Here is a 19,715-nt window from a genome sequence, read left to right as displayed (position 1 = left end):
AGCCAAATTACCAAAATGCCCTGACGAGTTTTTAACCTAGTAGAATATATACTGCAAGTGTTTTGACGGCAGACAGAGCTTTTTTTTTCTAGACCTAGTTTTGTTACAAGTTTCATTTGGAGAGAAGATCACTTGTGATTGGAACTCCTTGTTTCTATTTCTTTTCATCTATTCTATGAGTTTCTATTTATCTATTGATATGAATTGCTTTGCTATGTCTGAGTAGTTCAACTGTTAGATCCAGGGTTCAGATAGGTTTGTGGGATTAGCCCCAAACTATAGATCTGTCTTGTTGTGATATTCATGATAGATTTTTATTCATTGCTTGTTTTAGCCTTGCTAACTAGAACTTGATCATAGAATTGCATATTCAAGCATCCTTGTTATCCCATCCTGAAATATATCTATCATATTAGGATTGCTAGAGAGGGCTAACCGCCAATTTAGAATCTTAGTAGGGCATTTCATACTCGCGCATAGGCCTGGCTAGAACCCGTCGATCGATGTCCTCAACTGACAATCGATCGATGTTGGCAAAGGTGTATCGGTCGACGTCTTAATAGACTATCCATCGACACTCTCTTGTGTCTGCATCTAACAGGTGAGACACAAGATCTAGTCTGTTAACCAGTGGTACATGCGACAGCTGATCACTGAGTTAAGCGAATGAGCTCTAATATATCATGCATGCAACAGTTAGGCATCTATAGGAATTATAATCTCTAACACCTGAATAGTGGCCCTGCATCTAATATTATTTCCAACCTAAGTTACATTTATCATTTACTCGCTTGTTACTATTGCTATTTCATTAAAACATTACAACCTTTAGAATTAATAAACACTAGATTTAATTGTTCCCTAGCTCCTTGTGGATTTGATCCCTGAGTACTACATCTGAACCTCTTTTGATGAGAGTAACACTCCTTAGGGTAATTTGAGTGGTATCAATGTATTTCCAAGTAATCTTTTAGTTAGCATATCAGCTGGATTTAGAGTAGTATGAATCTTGACTAGGTTGAAATCCACAATGTCCCTGATGAAATGAATTTTGTTTGCAACATGCTTATTCACAACAAAATTTCCTCAACCATAACCCCTCTTTCGTAGCTTCTAAGAGCACCATGTACTCATCCTTTGTGGTAGAGAGAGCTACTACATGCTGCAAGGCTGATCTCCAGCTCACGGTGTTCCCACCAACTTGAAACACATGACCCGTCACTGACCTTCTCTTATCACGATTTGTAGAATCATCAGAATCACAAAAGCCCTCCACCTCGAACTGATCATTCTTAATTAAATATAGACAAATTTCTGAAGCTCTCTGAAGATACCGCATAACCCATTTAACAGCTTCCCAACGCTCTCGGCTTACTTTAGACATAAACATGCTTACTAGCCCAACTGTGAATCCCAAGTCTAGTCTAGTTTCGATCATAGCATACATCAAGATCCCTATTGCGCTTGCATAAGGAGTTGCATCCAACAAATGTTTCTGCTTTTCCCCATCCCTCTGGAGTCAAACTCTTCAGCTTGAAGTGTTATCCCTGATTTGCTATCTTCCATTCCGAAAGTCTTCAGAACTTGTTTAACACATCTTTCCTGAGATAGCTTTAGAATTTTTTTTTCTCTGTATATAGTGATATCCATTCCAAGTATCCGAGTAGCTGGTCCCAGATCCTTCATTTCAAATTCCTTCTTTAGAATTTCTTTGACCTTTGATACTTTCTTCTTGTCTTTAGCCGCAATAAGCATATATCCACATAAAGAAGCAGAGATATACTTTCTTCAACTCCTTTTTCTTTCAAGTAAACACCCGGATCCTTAATGCACCTTTTGAAACCTTTTTCTCTGATGAAAGCATCGAATCTCAAATTCCATTGGCGAGGAGACTGGTTTAACCCGTAGAGAGACTTCTTCGACAAGAAAACTTTTCCCTCATCTCCTTTCATGATAAACCCTTCAGGTTGTTCCATGTAGATGATCTCGTCTAGACTCCCATGTAAGAACACCGTCTTAACATCCATTTGCTCTAGTTTAGTATCAAAGTTAACAACAAATGACAACAATATCCATTTGGATACATGTTTACAACTGGAGCAAATAACTCGTTGTAGTCGACTCCTTCCACTTGTGTGAAACCCTGGGCGACCAGTCTAGACTTGTATCTAGGATCCTCAACTCTTGGAATTCCCTCTTTGTACTTGTAAATCCATTTATAACCAATTACTCTTTGCGTCTGAGGTCGATAAACAACATCCCAAGTACCATTCTTATCCAATGATATCTTCTCATCTCCCATAGACGCTTTCCACTTATCCCAATATTTTCTCATTCTAGCTTATGCGTAAGTCTTTGGCTCAGAAACTTCAATATCCTTAGCACAACTCAGATTATACGCAACAAATTAGGTCTCCGCTTCCAAAGATTGCTGGAAGTTTGGAAGTTCTTCTAACTTTGTCACGCCAGAAGATAACCATCAAGACTCTCAGTAGACGAAGAAAATTCATGTCTCTCAACTTCTTGATCTGACTCAGATTCTGAACTATCACTCGACTCCGAATATGATGAAGAAGCTCCACCTTCATTTGTATTTGAAGGTCCTTGAACCAAATCAGAACTGAAAGTAACTTTCTCTTTACCTTTCAGCTTCTCTTCTCTTGACTTCCAATAGAGCTTATCTTCATCAAACACTACATTTCTGCGGATTGTTGACTTTCCTGATTCCGGAAGCCACACACGATAACCTTTGGTCCCTTGCGGATAACCCATGAAGATGCCTTTCACTGCTCTAGGATTCATCTTGTCTTTAACCGTGTGAACATAGGCCACACAACCAAATCTCCTTATATGTCTATACTCTACTTTGACCCCTGACCACACCTCCTCTGGTATCTTAAAGTCGATAGCCGCACTAAGAGTTATGTTGATCAGATAAACTGCAGTTGAGGCAACTTCTTCCCAGAATTTCTTCTCCAAACCTGATTCAGCAAGCATAAATCTGATCGTATCTGCAATGGTCATATCATTCTCTCCACAACACCATTTTGTTGTGGAGTATACGCACACGTCTTGTGCGTCTTAGTGCCAGAATATTTACACATTTTATCCATGAATACATTGCAGAATTCCAACCCATTATCAGTGCATAAACACTTAATCTTCTTGCATGTCGGATTCTGAACTATAGCTTTCCATTCTTCCATGTTTGCATACACTTCATCTTTGGTCCGTAGAAATCTTATCCAGATTTTCTTCGAGTAATCATCAATCATAGTCAAGAAATATCTGCAACCTGATTGGCTTTCTTCATTTGCAGGAGATCCCCAAAGACTGGAGTGAATGTAATCTAGAATAGCATTTGAGTTGTGTTTGGCTGTAGGAAATGGTTGTAGATGAGTTTTCCCTAGAACACACTCTTCACAGAAACTCAACGTGTGCAATTCTTTCTTAACCAGCAAAATCATATTCTTCAAACTCATATGACCGAGTCTTGAATGCCATATGTTTGTCATATCGACATCTGCTCTTGCAATTGAAGCTTCAGCACTAGCAACAACTCCCTGAAGATAGTACAATCCATCCTTATAACAACCAGATAACACTTTTTTTCCTTGTTTAAATAAGGTAACCTTGTAGCCACTTCAATCCTAGTTGCAACCATGCTTCTCTAGCTGACCATAGGAAATTAGATTTCTTCCCATGGTAGGCATGTACCTGACGTCTGTTAGAATCACTGTAGACTAATCAGGGTTCACTATCTTGAGCTTTTCAATTTTCTTGACCTCACTGGTGGTGTTGTTTCCCATAAGGACCATTCCTCCTTCCAACTCTTCAAGATCAAACAACACGTGTTTATTGGAAGTTATGTTAAAAGAACATCTTGAGTCCAATACTCACTCGTCTTTAGTTTCTTGGACACTTGCGGTAAGAATCATAGGTTGTTCTTTCTCATGAGCAACATTTGATGTCTCATAGTTCTTATCTTTCCTGCTAGGACAATCACGCTTTAAATGCCCTTCCTTTCCACAGCTCCAACACTCTTTTGAACGAATTCTTTGGTCTAGACTTCGACCTGTGATCTTTGCTCTTTGATCGTCCTTTACCATAACCTCCATTTCCGCGTTTATCATTTCTTCCTCCAGTGCTAACCACTAGACCTTACGTATTTGATCTTAACCTCCCAGTTAACCCTTTCTCGTTCAACGCAGCTTCTTTAGCATAAGGAGACGTAGTCACTTCTTTGACCGTCAATGCTTATTTTCCATTGCCATACTTTAAAGTATGAATAAGTGAATCATACTGCGAAGGAAGACTCGTAAGAATATGAATTGCTTGATCCTCCTCTCAAACATGAACGTTCAAGCTTGCAAGATCATCAACAAGCTTTAGTAATGTGTTTAGATTTTCTTCAATACTTTTACTCTCCACCATTTTATAACTCGCAAAGTTTTGCTTCAGATAAATCCGGTTAGGTAGAGTCTTAGTTTGATTAGTCTCCCTCTAGAGCATTCCAAACTCCCAAAGCTGTTGTTTCCTTCATGACTTTTTGCAGAACCATATTGGTTAAGCTTGAATAGATCAAGTTCATAGCTCGAGTTCTTTCTCCTTGGCGAGAGGATCTTTCTTAGATACCTCTTCAGTCTTAGAGCTTGAGTCTTCTTCAACCTTAGTATCCTTGACAACTTCTTCATTTAGAACGTTACCAAGACCTTGAAGCTCAAGTTGCATCAGCATCTTAAACTTCCACATCCTAATATCACCAGAACCATCGAACTTCTCAATTTCAAACCTCGCGTGTACAGACTCCATCGAGATCTGTCAAGAATCACAGAATCACAGCAGCAAGCAACCAGAACACCACATTGTGGGAACCGAAATTCACACTGTCGATTTCCGTTTAAATAAGGAAACTAAGAAAACCCTAGTTTCCCAGAGGACCCGGATATCTGTTAATTACCACACGTCAAGCAATCAGAACACGAGAATAACAACGATAAAAATAAGAAATCGAAAAGAGAGCAAAGTAGATCTTATTCCGAATCTGCGTATGAGCGTTACAACAAGGTATAAGCCTGGGCTCGAGAGCTGTCGGCGAGATTCCTAGTTCTAGCAACCCTAAGACGGCTAAACCTAATTGAGTCGCAGCTCGAAATAACAAAAACGGAAAGTTGCCTAAATCGCTCTAAGTGCTAAGTTTGCTCTGAAAAAGTTCTCCCCTCTGCTCCTCGCCTAGGACTCCTTATATACTAGCTCCAAGGTCGGTTTACGCTTTTACTCTTCTGCCCTTAAGCCGTCATAGCAAAAAATGGAGATATTCCATTTTTCCCGATCTTCACAATTATCTCCAAAACTTCCGTATTTATCCGCGGAAACTTGACATTTATCCTTCCTCGTGGGCCAAGCGTGAACCATGCTGTGGTTCACGGGCTTTTGGTTAGGAAAAATCGTAGGATGGGCCTTGAGTCGTGTTTTAGGTCCCTTTGGGCCGTCTTCCGACTCGACACGTTTACTACGAGTTTTCCGCGGTTTTGGATCCGCGAAGTTTGATCGATGAATTAGAATAGCGGGAAACATGGATTGAGCTTGCTACGGTCTTCGGGAGATAGTATTCGAAGGTTTGACGAGAATGCAAGGACTGGTGTCGTATCGATGTTCGGAAAGGTTCAATCGCTACACCGCGACCGAATTTTGGCTCGAGCCCGGTCGCTACGTAGCGACCGAGCGGAGGAGCGCTCGGTCGCTACGTAGCGACCGAGCTTTGGCTTGAGCTCGGTCGCTACGTAGCGACCGAGCGGGACGATCGCTCGGTCGCTACGTAGCGACCGAGCGGGACGATCGCTCGGTCGCTACGTAGCGACCGAGCTTTGGCTCGAGCTCGGTCGCTACGTAGCGACCGAGCGGGACGATCGCTCGGTCGCTTCGTAGCGACCGAGCTTTGGCTGAGCTCGGTCGCTACGTAGCGACCGAGCTTGGCTCGGGTTTGGTTTGTTCGGTTTGAATCCCAAAGGATACTTCTTCGTAAAAACCTCGTATAGGTTATTTTTACGAAAATTACATCCCTTCTTTTACTAACTCTTTCGGAAATACGATCTCCGAGGATTTTCGGGTGGTAATTCCGTCATAACCGTTTTTGACCCCAACAGTTAGCCCCCCAGCCTGTTAGGATCATGCATCGTAGGATCCTAGCGTGCGGTTAGGCATGTTTGGCAAGTTAGGCGTGATGGGTGGAATTAATATCCGAAAGTCCGAGCTTGAATAGTAAATCCTCATGTCTTATAAGAAGAGAGGTAACTTGTTCCATAATTTTTTCACTTTCTTGTTTTTCTCTAAGATCTTTCAAAAACTTTCTATCTTTCTCTCCACCCTTTTCCTCTATTCTCTCAAGAGAAGTGCAAAGATGTCGAGCAAGAAAAAGATTGCGAAAAAAGGGTCTTCGTCCGCGAGCCCTTACGAAGAGCTCGTCGTTCCGAAGATGGAGTTCGTGCCTCACTCGGTGCATCCTGCCGAGAACGAGGCATGGTGGGTTGCTCATTATGGCTCGTTGATCCCTCCCAAGGAGAAGCCATTCCCGGTCCTGGTCCATCGTGGAGTCGAGGAAGAGGACGCAAGCAGGACTACTGACGAGTTTCTCGCGACGATGCGGTCGTTCTACCACATCCCGGATGTTGTGGAGTTCCGGGTTCCCTGCCGCGGGGAATGTGCTAATAACCCCCCGGAGGGTTACTTTACTTGTTATGAGACGTTCATAGTGCGTTGTCGCCTCTGGTTCCCCATACCCGAAATTCTCGTCCGAGTGTTGGACCGCTTCGAAGTCGCGATAAGTCAGTTGACACCCCTTGCCATTCAGCACCTTATTGGGATCTTGATCCTAAGCTATGAGCATGGCCTTTCCCTTTCCGTTGATCATTATGAAGCGCTTTTGAGGCTTCAACTTGTCAAGGATACGGATAAGCATAGGTTTGTCCCTCGGAAATTTATGTCGGTGGTTAAGAAGTTCATTTCGAACTTCAACTTGTGGAAGAAGTTCTTTTTCTTTGTTCGTTTGGACGCTGCGTCCGTCGAAGAGAGTTGCATTCCACTGTTCCGGAGGTTGCCGAACTATCGTCCCTTCATCAATCCTCTTGCTCCGTTCCCTGAGGACATTATTGCGGTGAGGGATCTTCTCAGGAATGGTCCCTTCTTCTGGACTTCTTTCACGCCGAGAAGGGTTCGAAAGGCACTGAAATTTGTGCAACCCGGTCCAGCTTTGGACGCGGATACGGGAAGCGACTCCGAACCCGACGATCAGAATCCCGTCGAAGCTCCGACAGCTGCGCCGGAGTCGAGCTCTTGGAAGGGAAAAGATGTCGATCTTGGCGACATAGAGTTTTCGATGGACGACTCTATGCTTCCAGGATGGGATCCGAACCTTGCTTACGGCGACGGAAGCGGTTCGAGCGAGGCCCCCATTCCGGATTTCGATGATTTCTTTGCTGGGCTGCCATCGGGTTTCGATGCTCCTCCTCCTACGAAAGAATCGGCGAGGCCGAGAGTCGTTGCGGAAGGATCTCGCATCATCAATGGGGTTAGTTAGTTTTTTTTTTTTTTTTTTTTTTTTGGGAATTTTTTGGTGATTATCCTACGTATGGATTTGTAACACGCCCATCGATTTTGCAGGGCCTGAGCTTGCTGGGCTCGGCCATCGAGGCGGGTCATAGAGAAGCCATGGTCTACCGCTTCAAGGCGGAGAAAGCGGAGTGGGATCTCGCTCGCGTGCAAGGCGAGATGCTGGAGCGAGAGGCACAGCTTACTCGTGATCATGCGCGGGCTGTTCGTAAAGCGGAGAGGAAAGGCAAAAGAGAAATCGTCGAGGTGATGAAGACTCGCGCATCTCAGTTCCAGGTTGAGTACGGGAACCTTAAGAATGCCTTTACCTCGGTGGGCGACTTTCGCGAGTGCCGTGGTTCGGTCGGAAGTCTTTGGAGGACGCAAGCCGACGACTATGTGTTTGAAGAGGAAATGAGCTTGATGAAGAGTGGGATGAGTGACCGTGCCCACGCTGAGGCGCTTATCCCCCCGATCGACGAGAGGATTCAAGGGTTCTGGGATTCCATCCCGGTTTCTCCTGATACCGAGGAGGTCCCGATCGATTTTCACGATGGCGGCGAGGAAGTGGATCGTCCTGCGGATGCATTTGGTGCTTCGTTGTCCGGGGACTTTGACTTTGGATTATGAGGGATGGATCAGTTATCCTTGTTTTCGGCCGAATGTGGCCCTTTGAATTTGGATTTCGTTTAGGCCAAGATGGCCGTATTTGTATTTCCGGGACTGGCCGTTGGTGGCTTTGAATCCCTTGCCGCTTTACGCGGTTTATTTATATGATAAATGTTTTGTTTCGAGTTTTTCCTGAGTAGGGTTGAAGTAAATACGAGTTGTCGTCTCGTATGTAGTTCTAATTAGACGTTCAATCTGTTGGTTCGTTCGTGATTTTCGTAAAAATTTATCTGTCTTTACGATTTTCGAGAACATTGAGATACGAACGGAGAGGCATGGTTTATGATCTCGTATCTTTTAGATATCATGCCTTGAGATGTTTGAGACCAGAGCGTTGGGTTTAGGGCAAGACCTAGGTTTACTTTCGGTTAAGGTTTGTGCGGTGACTAGCCGGCTATCGTTTTTCCTGTTGCGATTTCTTCCTGACTCGCACCGGTTTAAAGTCCGCGATATGTTCTCGGCTTATATGACTTGTATGGTACGAATCGAGCATCTTCTCAGAATCAACTGGAAGTGCTAAACCAAAATTTCGGATTTTTGTTGTAGCGCGCTTTTGTCCTTGTGCTGGACGTTTTTAAAGATCAAAAGAGTGATCGGATTGCGTTTGTTTAAGACGGCTGGCGTGTTCGTCGGGGCCAATCGACGAACGGGGTGTAAGGTTTTTGGTGGTCGCGTTCGGACAATTTGTTTAGCATTGTCCTCGACTGTTAACTTTTTGCGACGTCTCGCAGTTATTTTCGAGGATTATGCGTGTATTTTTGCGTGTTTGAAAGGTGATAATCTTTACGATTTTTGGGCCGGATGAGGCCGCAGACGAGCGTAAACTGAAGCGTAAGCGTTTTCGATAAAAAGACAGTGTATATTGTAAAAAAAGTTTTTATGCTTAAAAACTCGATTACAATAATGGCGATTGTGGGAGTATACGAGTATACGCACCCACTCCCCCCCCCCCCTTTTTAGAGAGGGGGATAGCTGAACTCGTCTTTTGACAAGCTGCCTACGTACCCCTTTCGAGGATCAAGCCATCTCGTAGTTCTGTTTCATGCCGCGAGTGTTCTTACTCGGCGGTTGGTGTCGCGATGTCCGCCTTGACCGTGTCGATCGTGGCTGGGTCGACGCTATTTTCCGGATGTTCCGGTTGAGTTGTCGCGTGGGCTTCGGATTTATGTCGAGCTTCGACGTCCGATGCGTTTGCGTTGACAGACGATTTTACTTCGTCCTTGTGCGGGGCGCTTTTGGCCGAAGATCGATCTATCTTCGCGCGTTTGCCGTTTGCAGAAGCCGTGATTTGCCTTAACTTATGCTCCGCGAGGAAGCATAGTCGCGACTGTTTTTGGCATCCCCAGATGGCCGCGACTCCGCTCGGCGTTGGGAACTTGAGACCCAGGTGGTAAGTTGACGGAACTGCCTGCATGGCGTTGAGCCATGGGGTTCCCATGATCACGTTGTAGATAGCGGGATGGTCGACTACCGCGAATTCGACGATTTTCGTGATCTCCTTGGCCATGACTGGCAATTGGATTGATCCGAGAGTCATCGACACTTCGCCTGAAAAACCCGTGAGTGGTTTTGGCGTCGGAATTACCTCTCCGAGTTTGATACTCATCCGCTTGAGAGTGTCGCGGAAGATTACGTTGACCGTGCTTCCCGTATCGACGAGTACCCTTCCGACTTCTAAATCTCGTATGACGAGATCTATGACGAGCGGGTCGCAGTGAGGTTGGTCGATACCGCCGGCTTCTTCCTCTGTGAAGGTGATCGAGCAACTTTGGCCGTCTCGAGGAGGAGACCATGTAGGCCAATTTGCGTTTGATTCTGCCTTCCGTTGGTAAGCCTTGATGGCCGACACGGTATCGCCGCAGTATTGAGATCCTCCGATGATCATATTGACTCTGCGACGATTGTTATCGTTCCCTTTGTCATCCGGCCTCCTACCGCGTTTATCCCCAGGTTGGTTTCGTTGAGGGGATTTTTCAACGGGCGGATTTCTATCCGTCTTTGGAGGCCGATCAGAATCGAGGATGAGATCTTTGACGCTAGTTACTTCCGAAAGCTCTCCAGCGAGTAGCTTCGCGGCCAGTCTTGCTCCCAAGACTTTGCAATTGGTCGTGGAGTGTCCTCGGGATTGGTGGAACTCGCAGAAGGTGTTCTCGTCATATCCTTGATTGCGAGTCCATGTGTTGCCCGTGGTCCGGCCTTGATCCGAATTGATCGCATAATTATGCGCTCCCTGGAGATCTTCCCCCTCGTGATGGACGTACTTGTCGTTACGAGAGTTTTTCTTTTTCCCCTTCGTATCTGCGTCTTTCGAGGATGGTCTTGCCGGCTTATGTTTTTGCGATAAGACTTTAGTTTCTTCCTCGACTATGATGTAGTCCGTTGCTTTGTGAAGGGCGTCCTGGATCGTTCGCGGTTTGTCGAGAGTTATCCATTTTCTGAATTTCGACTTGTACCAGAGCGTTTTTCTCAGCGCGTCGATGGCCACTTTGTCGCTTATCCCGCTGACCCTGGACATTATCAGCTTGAACCGACTGATAAACTCGCGGAGGGGTTCGTCTTCCCTCTGGGAGAGACTCCAGAGGTCAACATCGGAGGTTTCCCTGTCTATGAATACAGAGTACTGTTTGAGGAATTCCGATGCGAGCTGTCGAAAACTCCCGATGGTGTTGCGACGAAGGCGTGCGAACCATTCGAGCGCTGCTCCTTCAAGATTTTCGACAAACAGGCGGCAATAGCCGGCATCCTTTTCGCCGTCCTTCAGTCTTGCCTTCCCATCGCGATGTGGAAAGCCTGAAGGTGCGCTTTCGGATCGGCCGTACCATCGTACTTCGGTACTTTGATCTTTCCCGGATCGGACACCCTCATGTCCGAAATGCGACTGGTAAAGGGGGTCTTTCGAGCTCCTTCCAGCAGTCGATCGATCTCGGGGGCAGCACTAGTAGCATGATGGATTTGAGACTTTACGGCTCTCACTTCTGCCGCAGTCTTAGTGATGTAGTCGCGAAGATCGCGGATATCCGATGTCTCGTCAGTGGATTTCCGAGCCTGTCGGCGTTTACTGCGAGTGAGCTCGGTTTGCCTTTCGGCCAGCTCCTCTTGTTCGTTCCAATAGGCGACTTCTTCTTCTTCCGTCATTGGTTTTTCGAACGGGGAGCCTTCCCGAGCGGATCGGCTTCTGGTCCTTCTTGGATGTCTGTCGACATCCTCGTCGGTGTCGTTGGAGACATCGCTAGGATCCAGGTCAATGTGTTCGGCTTCGTTATCCTCCGAGTCCTTTGCAGGGGGCGGAAGACTTTCAGAGTTCCCTTTTCGATGGGAGATTTCTCGCTGGGGTTTTGACCGGAAGGTCGTTCCCGCGCGACTCCTGCTCTATCGAGTGGGGTGGCGAAGTCGAGCCTCTTCCCGCGGATTTTGGTGGTTCCGCGGGGACGGATAGCTTGGGTCCTTGCCGTTAAGGTTTCAACCTGTTTGGTCAAGGTATTCACGAGCTTATCCTGTTCTTCCGACCTTTTTTCATAGGTGGCGAACATCTTTTTAAACTCCTCGAGCGTCGCGGCGTTGGCTTGCGCGTTGGCCGCAGATACGTCCGCTACCGGAGTGTGGAGATCGGTGCCGCTGCCTCCGTTAAGGGGAGTTTGCACGTTATCCGCATCGTTGGTTGACATGTCTGACTGTGTGTGGCTTTTGCGGGTTAGATTGATCCGTAAGTCCCCCTCCTTCTAGCGCCAAACTGTGGGAACCGAAATTCACACTGTCGATTTCCGTTTAAATAAGGAAACTAAGAAAACCCTAGTTTCCCAGAGGACCCGGATATCTGTTAATTACCACACGTCAAGCAATCAGAACACGAGAATAACAACGATAAAAATAAGAAATCGAAAAGAGAGCAAAGTAGATCTTATTCCGAATCTGCGTATGAGCGTTACAACAAGGTATAAGCCTGGGCTCGAGAGCTGTCGGCGAGATTCCTAGTTCTAGCAACCCTAAGACGGCTAAACCTAATTGAGTCGCAGCTCGAAATAACAAAAACGGAAAGTTGCCTAAATCGCTCTAAGTGCTAAGTTTGCTCTGAAAAAGTTCTCCCCTCTGCTCCTCGCCTAGGACTCCTTATATACTAGCTCCAAGGTCGGTTTACGCTTTTACTCTTCTGCCCTTAAGCCGTCATAGCAAAAAATGGAGATATTCTGTTTTTCCCGATCTTCACAATTATCTCCAAAACTTCCGTATTTATCCGCGGAAACTTGACATTTATCCTTCCTCGTGGGCCAAGCGTGAACCATGCTGTGGTTCACGGGCTTTTGGTTAGGAAAAATCGTAGGATGGGCCTTGAGTCGTGTTTTAGGTCCCTTTGGGCCGTCTTCCGACTCGACACGTTTACTACGAGTTTTCCGCGGTTTCGGATCCGCGAAGTTTGATCGATGAATTAGAATAGCGGGAAACATGGATTGAGCTTGCTACGGTCTTCGGGAGATAGTATTCGAAGGTTTGACGAGAATGCAAGGACTGGTGTCGTATCGATGTTCGGAAAGGTTCAATCGCTACACCGCGACCGAACTTTTGGCTCGAGCCCGGTCGCTACGTAGCGACCGAGCGGGAGGAGCGCTCGGTCGCTACGTAGCGACCGAGCTTTGGCTTGAGCTCGGCTACGTAGCGACCGAGCGGGACGATCGCTCGGTCGCTACGTAGCGACCGAGCTTTGGCTTGAGCTCGGTCGCTACGTAGCGACCGAGCGGGACGATCGCTCGGTCGCTCCGTAGCGACCGAGCTTGGCTGAGCTCGGTCGCTACGTAGCGACCGAGCAGGACGATCGCTCGGTCGCTACGTAGCGACCGAGCTTTGGCTCGAGCTCGGTCGCTACGTAGCGACCGAGCGGGACGATCGCTCGGTCGCTACGTAGCGACCGAGCTTTGGCTCGAGCTCGGTCGCTACGTAGCGACCGAGCGGGACGATCGCTCGGTCGCTATGTAGCGACCGAGCTTTGGCTCGAGCTCGGTCGCTACGTAGCGACCGAGCGGGACGATCGCTCGGTCGCTACGTAGCGACCGAGCTTTGGCTGAGCTCGGTCGCTACGTAGCGACCGAGCTTGGCTCGGGTTTGGTTTGTTCGGTTTGAATCCCAAAGGATACTTCTTCGTAAAAACCTCGTATAGGTTATTTTTACGAAAATTACATCCCTTCTTTTACTAACTCTTTCGGAAATACGATCTCCGAGGATTTTCGGGTGGTAATTCCGTCATAACCGTTTTTGACCCCAACACACATATTAGATCCAGAATCTCAGAGCCTAGAACATGGCTCTGATACTACTTGTTAAGAACCGAGATTCACTTCTGATCAATCCTAACCACTCTAGTTCAATCGATATGTTCTTGATTCGATTTCGTTTATGATCAATCTAAAACAATAGAGAACACACGTGAATTGTTTACCCAGACTTCGTTTCCTACTGTCTGGGGAGAGATTGATACTCTCAATCTTTTCCATGATTGATCGATATGATACAATAAGGAAGATGATACCAAGATTGATATTGTTTGCTTTCTATGTAGCTATTACAAGCTTCTACACAAGATGTATACCGGAGAAGTCTATCACAGCGACTACGATGAGGATGACTCTCTGTTCTCCTCTGAGTCTTCCGACTCCGAAGACTAGTAGCCTAAACTGGAGAAAGAGCTTGGATCTCAAGAGCTATGAACACTTCATGATCTCTCTATCTCGATCACGATCTTTCTCTCCCAGCTGTAATCGAATCTCCTTGTATCTCGCTTTCTTCTCTCTGTTTCGGATAATCTCTCTTTGTATCTCGAAACCTTTATATGAGGAAGACAACTTAGTTTGTTAATCTCTCTCCTTGTATCCCACTCATGAGCTCGTAAATGAGTGGGCTCTTATCAGGTCAACTCAATCTTATTGTCTTTCTATTAAACGCGATAAATCCAGTAATGGCCCAAGACCAAAATGGCACAATATCCACAAGAGTGAATAAATTTAGGGTAGAAATCTATACTATTAAAATAGAAGTCACTCTTTTCATGTGTAATATTTCATTTTGGACCATCTCTTAGAAAATTAATTAAATGAATTTTGGTATACATATTTGAATTATTTTAACTATTCTAAAAATATCAAATAGATATTCCCATATCTATTCTATTAAAAGGGAAGCAGTCTTAATAAATCTACTTATAAAGGTTATTTGGACTCTTTCATTTTTTAGTCCAACCTATTATATATAACTAAATCTTATAATCAACCTATTTTATAGCAACCAAATAAAAATCTCCTACATTTAAATAAAACATATTACTGTTTATTGACTTTAAATATTATAATCTAAACTGTCGACCTATAGCCTTTTAAATATGTACATAGGTTTTGTATGAACCATTGTTCTATTAGTAATGTTTATATAATATGTTTGTATCGAATGATGGTATGAAATTATTATAAACCAACATTATACCTCATATAAAAAGACTTTAATGAACCATATATTAGATATCTATTATTTAAATGAGTCAGTGTTTTCATCACAAAAATATAACAAATTAGTGTTTTCATCAAAGCATTTTAACAACTTACAGGTTTGGTAAAATTTTCATACCTAAGAGAGAGTTATATAAGAGTGTACATATATTTGAACAAAAAAAGAATACATACAAAATCTTAAATAAATTAATTCATGAATTATATAATTTAAATAAATTATTTTTTTGACATCATATAATTTTGTAACATAATAATTTACAACATTTTCAAAATATTAATTCACAAATTTTGTATATAATCCAAAGAAAAACCCGCGCTTTCAAAGCGCGGGTCAAAATCTAGTTTTTATGAATTAAATCTGAATAAAATATTTTTTTTGAAACACAAGGAATAAAATATTTTCATAATTTTTTTTATTTACAATATAAAAATATATTTCATTTTCATTAAAGAAAACATTTTAAAGTATTTAATTACTTTCATAATTATTTAAAATATAAATGTATATTTCATTTTTTATTAAACAAACCTTTTATATATTTAGTTAATTTTGTAATTATTTAAAATGTATACTATTAAAATAAAATTCATGACTTATTTCAGGTGTGATTTTTTTTAAAACAAATTGGACCATTCATTATAAAATTACTTAAATAAATATTTGAATTATTCTATAACAAATCAATCAAATAGATATTCCCCTATTTTCCTTTCAATTACCTCGAAATAAAATCTTTTTATATCTTTTTATTTTCAATATTAATATATATTTCAATTTTCATTCTAATAAACCTATTTAAATATTTAATAATTCCGTATTTGTTTAAAATATAAATGCATATTTTATTTTCACTTAAATAAACCTTTTAAATATTAAATTTATATTTATTTAGTATAAAAGTATAACTCATTTTTCACTAAAACAAATCTTTTAAATATCTCATCAATGCTATTAAATAAATAAATTTTTTTATCTACTTACAAATAGTCTAGGTTGGACCATTACATTAATTAAATTTTCTATTATTTCTCTTCCAACTAACTTATGGGGGAATTTTACTTCTACACTTTTTTTGGTACCACATTTCAAGTATACCACTAGTATGAAGACATTTTCATAAATACACTTTTCATTAATGACCAAAAGACCATATTAGCCCTAACCTTATCTCTCTCTCGCGATCCTCTTTTCTTCCTCTCTCTCTCGCGATCTTTTTTCTTCCTTTCTGCCTCCGATTCACCGGAGATCCACCATCTCTCTCGCGATCTTTTTTCTTCCTCTCTGCCTCCGATTCACCGGAGATCCACCATCTCTCTCTCATTCCACCGGTTCTCTGCGGTTCACACTGTCGACTCCTACTTCTGTACAAGATTCCCAACTGGTATGCATCTAATTTCTCCTTTTTTTGTTTGTGTCGATTAATTTTGCGAAATTTCGATTTTGTGGTTACTCTAGTCGAAAAATCAAACAAGATTGCTTTAGACTTCTAATCTGTACAGGTCGATCTAAGATAAACAGTTTTGATTGTGAAAACATTGAGTTTTTGACAACTTAAGACCCTTTATAGCCCTTTGTAAAGCTAAGTTATTTTGTAATGTAATTGATATGTTCAGTTCCTGAGAAGCTGTGTTCAAGCTTATATGAGAACCACAACCCTGCCAGCACACATTTGCTTTAATTGTTGGTGAATGGTCGATTCACAATAAGAAAGTTGGCAGAATCTGAAAGTTTTGTTTTGGGTTCTGCGTTTCTTAACAGTTCAATGTTGTGACTTACGTGTCTGTCTACTACTCAATGTAGCTCAATATGTTAATTATTTACTCTAATCTCTTGCATGTTTCTTGACCATAATACAACAAACAGAGCGGTAGAATCCAATGAGATGTGGAAGGCTCAGGAGCAAGAAAACAAAAGGCTCAAAAGAAAATCAAGAAAGGAAAGCAGCAGCAGCAGTAGCCAAATGAAGCGGAGTAGTAGTTTCTCGAAAAGGAGTTTGGATAAGAAATGTAGCTCCATTAATGAGGAGAGAAAGATCACTCATCAATCATCATTGGACAAAAGATTGTACTTGGATGATGATGATGAAGGTTTAGGAGATGATGAGAATTGAGTCTTTTCTCCAATCACGGTATATATATATATATATATATATATAGATATATATATATATATATATATATATATATATATATATATATATCTATTTGCTATAGCTTCTGTTACCTTTAGCTTCGTTCATCTTCTGAGTCTCTTTGTAAATGACAGGAACAAACGTGGGAGAGGCTCTGTTGGTCCTAGGATGGATGAAAATGTCCCTTATCTTCCCACCGAGAAGGTTGATCAATTGCAAAGTTCTGATACAAGGGAAAGGAAGGTAGTCTTGCTGCAGCTTGGGCTCTAGCTAATCTATATTATCTTGCATGTTAGAAAGCTCTTATAAGGGTTTATAAAACTGTTTATAAGAACTTATAAATCATTTTTAAGGTTTTAAAAATATATTTATAAAAGTTTATGAATCTGTATATAAGGGTTTGTAAAAATATTATAAGAGTTTAATAATCTTCATAGCACAATTTATAAGAGTTAATAAATCTTTTTCAAGAGTTTATAAATCTTTACAAACATTTAGAAGTAAAATATTCATAAAGCTATTATAAGTGTCTATAATTCTAATATAAATGTTTGTAAATTATTTATAATAAATAAAAGATTATTTATAATGGTTTATAAAACAATTAATAAGACTTTATAAAATCAGTCTATAAGGTTTTTTAAATATATTATTAAAGTATAATTCATTTATAAGAGTTTATAAAATCAGTTTATAAGGATTATAAATAATTAATAAATGTTTATGAATGATTTATGAAGATTTAGAAATCATTTATAAACCTTTATCAATAGTTTATATATATTCTTCATGTGGTGGAAAACAGCGAGATGAGGCAGCAGAGGTTCGTGGGGATATTGAGTTTGCTGTATAGTTCTTAGCTAAGAATAAGAGCGAGTGTCTCCAAGAAGAATGGGGAGTGTTGGAGAAGTCTCCGGAGGCGGCTTTAGATGTGGATCAGACGATCTTCGTGGTTATGGCGGAAGACGTGGAGAGGAGCAAAACGACGGTGTTATGGGCGGCAAGAAACTTCTCCAGCAAGAAGATTTGCTTGCTTTACGTCCATCGTCCTGCTCGGCCTGCCTCCTGCAGTGAAAATCTTATGCTTCTCTTTCTCTCTGACTTAACTATTTTGTGGTGAATTATAGAATATTTATGGATGTTGAATTGTTCTTGAGTGTAGATTTGCTCATGAATCATGATTGAATCTTACCGAGTCTATATATATATCATTTAGTTGATTGTGGATGATGTTAATGATGTACCTCTGTTTGCTAAGAAAATCTGAGAAATGATATAATTGTTTTATAAAGAAGAGGCAGAGAAACCATATCAAATTATATCATCATAATAAAATCCTTATAAGGCTTTATAAAGATAATAAATAATTTATAAATGTTTATAAATCATTTATGAAAATTCAGAAATCATTTATAAACCTTTATCAATAGTTTATATATATTCCTATAAATGATTTATAAATCTTTATAAAATCACTTATAAGAATATACCAAATATTTATAAGGTTTTATAAAATCATTTATAAATATTTAGAAAGGTAATTTCATTTATAAAGTCTTAAAAATCATTTATAAGATTTTATAAATCTTTACATTTAGAAGTAAAATATTCATAAAGCTATTATAAGTTTAAAAAGTTTAAAAAGTAAAATCGGTGATATAAATACATGAAGATGCTCGTTACTAATTTTCTGAAAAAAGAAACTAGAGTAAATGTAAAGTACAAATGATTTACAGCTTACAATCACTTATAAGAACACGTGTTACACATATATATATTACAGAAAGACATGTGTCTTGTTTCTCTTATATGTGTCAAGAACATATATATTACATATAAAAACACTTGTCTTCTCTCTCTTTCTGCAACTCCAATCTTCTTGAAAATTGTGTTTCTCTCTGAAAACATAAAAACATAAGGCTATATATATATATTACGGTTTCTTTTATAAGGCCTTATAAATATAAAAATTATAATAAATACCTCAAGCGGGTTACCTTTATAAAATCACTTATAAATTTTATAAGAGCTTATAAAATCTTGTATCAACCATCTATAAAGTTTTTAAAGGATATATAAATATTTATAAGATTTTATAAATCTTTTTCAAGAGTTTATAAATCTTTTATAAGATTTTATAAATCTTTACATTTAGAAGTAAAATATTCATAAAGCTATTATAAGTTTAAAAAGTTTAAAAAGTAAAATCGGTGATATAAATACATGAAGATGCTCGTTACGAATTTTCTTAAAAAAGAAACTAGAATAAATGTAAAGTACAAATGATTTACAGCTTACAATCACTTATAAGAACACGTGTTACACATATATATTACAGAAAGACATGTGTCTTGTTTCTCTTATATGTGTCAAGAACATATATATTACATATAAAAACACGTGTCTTCTCTCTCTTTCTGCAACTCCAATCTTCTTGAAAATTGTGTCTCTCTGAAAACATAAAGACATAAGGCTAAATATATATATATATATATATATATATATATATATATATATATATATATATATATATATATATATATTGTTTTACGGTTTCTTTTATAAGGCCTTATAAATATAAAAATTGTAATAAATACCTCAAGCGGGTTACCTTTATAAAATCACTTATAAATTTTATAAGAGCTTATAAAACCTTGTATCAACCATCTATAAAGTTTTTAAAACATATATAAATATTTATAAGATTTTATAAATCTTTTTCAATAGTTTATAAATATTTTTCAAGAGTTTATAAATCTTTTATAAGATTTTATAAATCTTTACATTTAGAAGTAAAATATTCATAAAGCTATTATAAGTTTAAAAAGTTTAAAAA

General features: G+C 40.5%; 1 long non-coding RNA gene across 3 annotated transcripts; it reads left to right on the top strand.

Annotated features, from left to right (window-relative positions):
- Positions 1-15,347: 15,347 nt before the first annotated feature.
- LOC117126922 lies at positions 15,348-18,578 on the top strand. 3 transcript variants are annotated; one of them, XR_004449671.1, is made up of 4 exons: positions 15,348-16,129; positions 16,362-16,876; positions 17,014-17,122; positions 17,685-18,578. It is a non-coding gene; the product is annotated as an uncharacterized LOC117126922 (long non-coding RNA). The 3 variants fall into 3 exon arrangements; XR_004449670.1 differs by having other exon boundaries at positions 16,612-16,876; positions 17,014-18,578; XR_004449669.1 differs by having other exon boundaries at positions 17,014-18,578.
- Positions 18,579-19,715: the final 1,137 nt, after the last annotated feature.

Source organism: Brassica rapa, chromosome A07, assembly GCF_000309985.2.
Source record: "Brassica rapa cultivar Chiifu-401-42 chromosome A07, CAAS_Brap_v3.01, whole genome shotgun sequence".
Lineage (NCBI taxonomy): Eukaryota > Viridiplantae > Streptophyta > Magnoliopsida > Brassicales > Brassicaceae > Brassica > Brassica rapa.
Note: the sequence above shows the minus strand (reverse complement) of the source record. Positions and strands in the feature narration are given on the sequence as shown.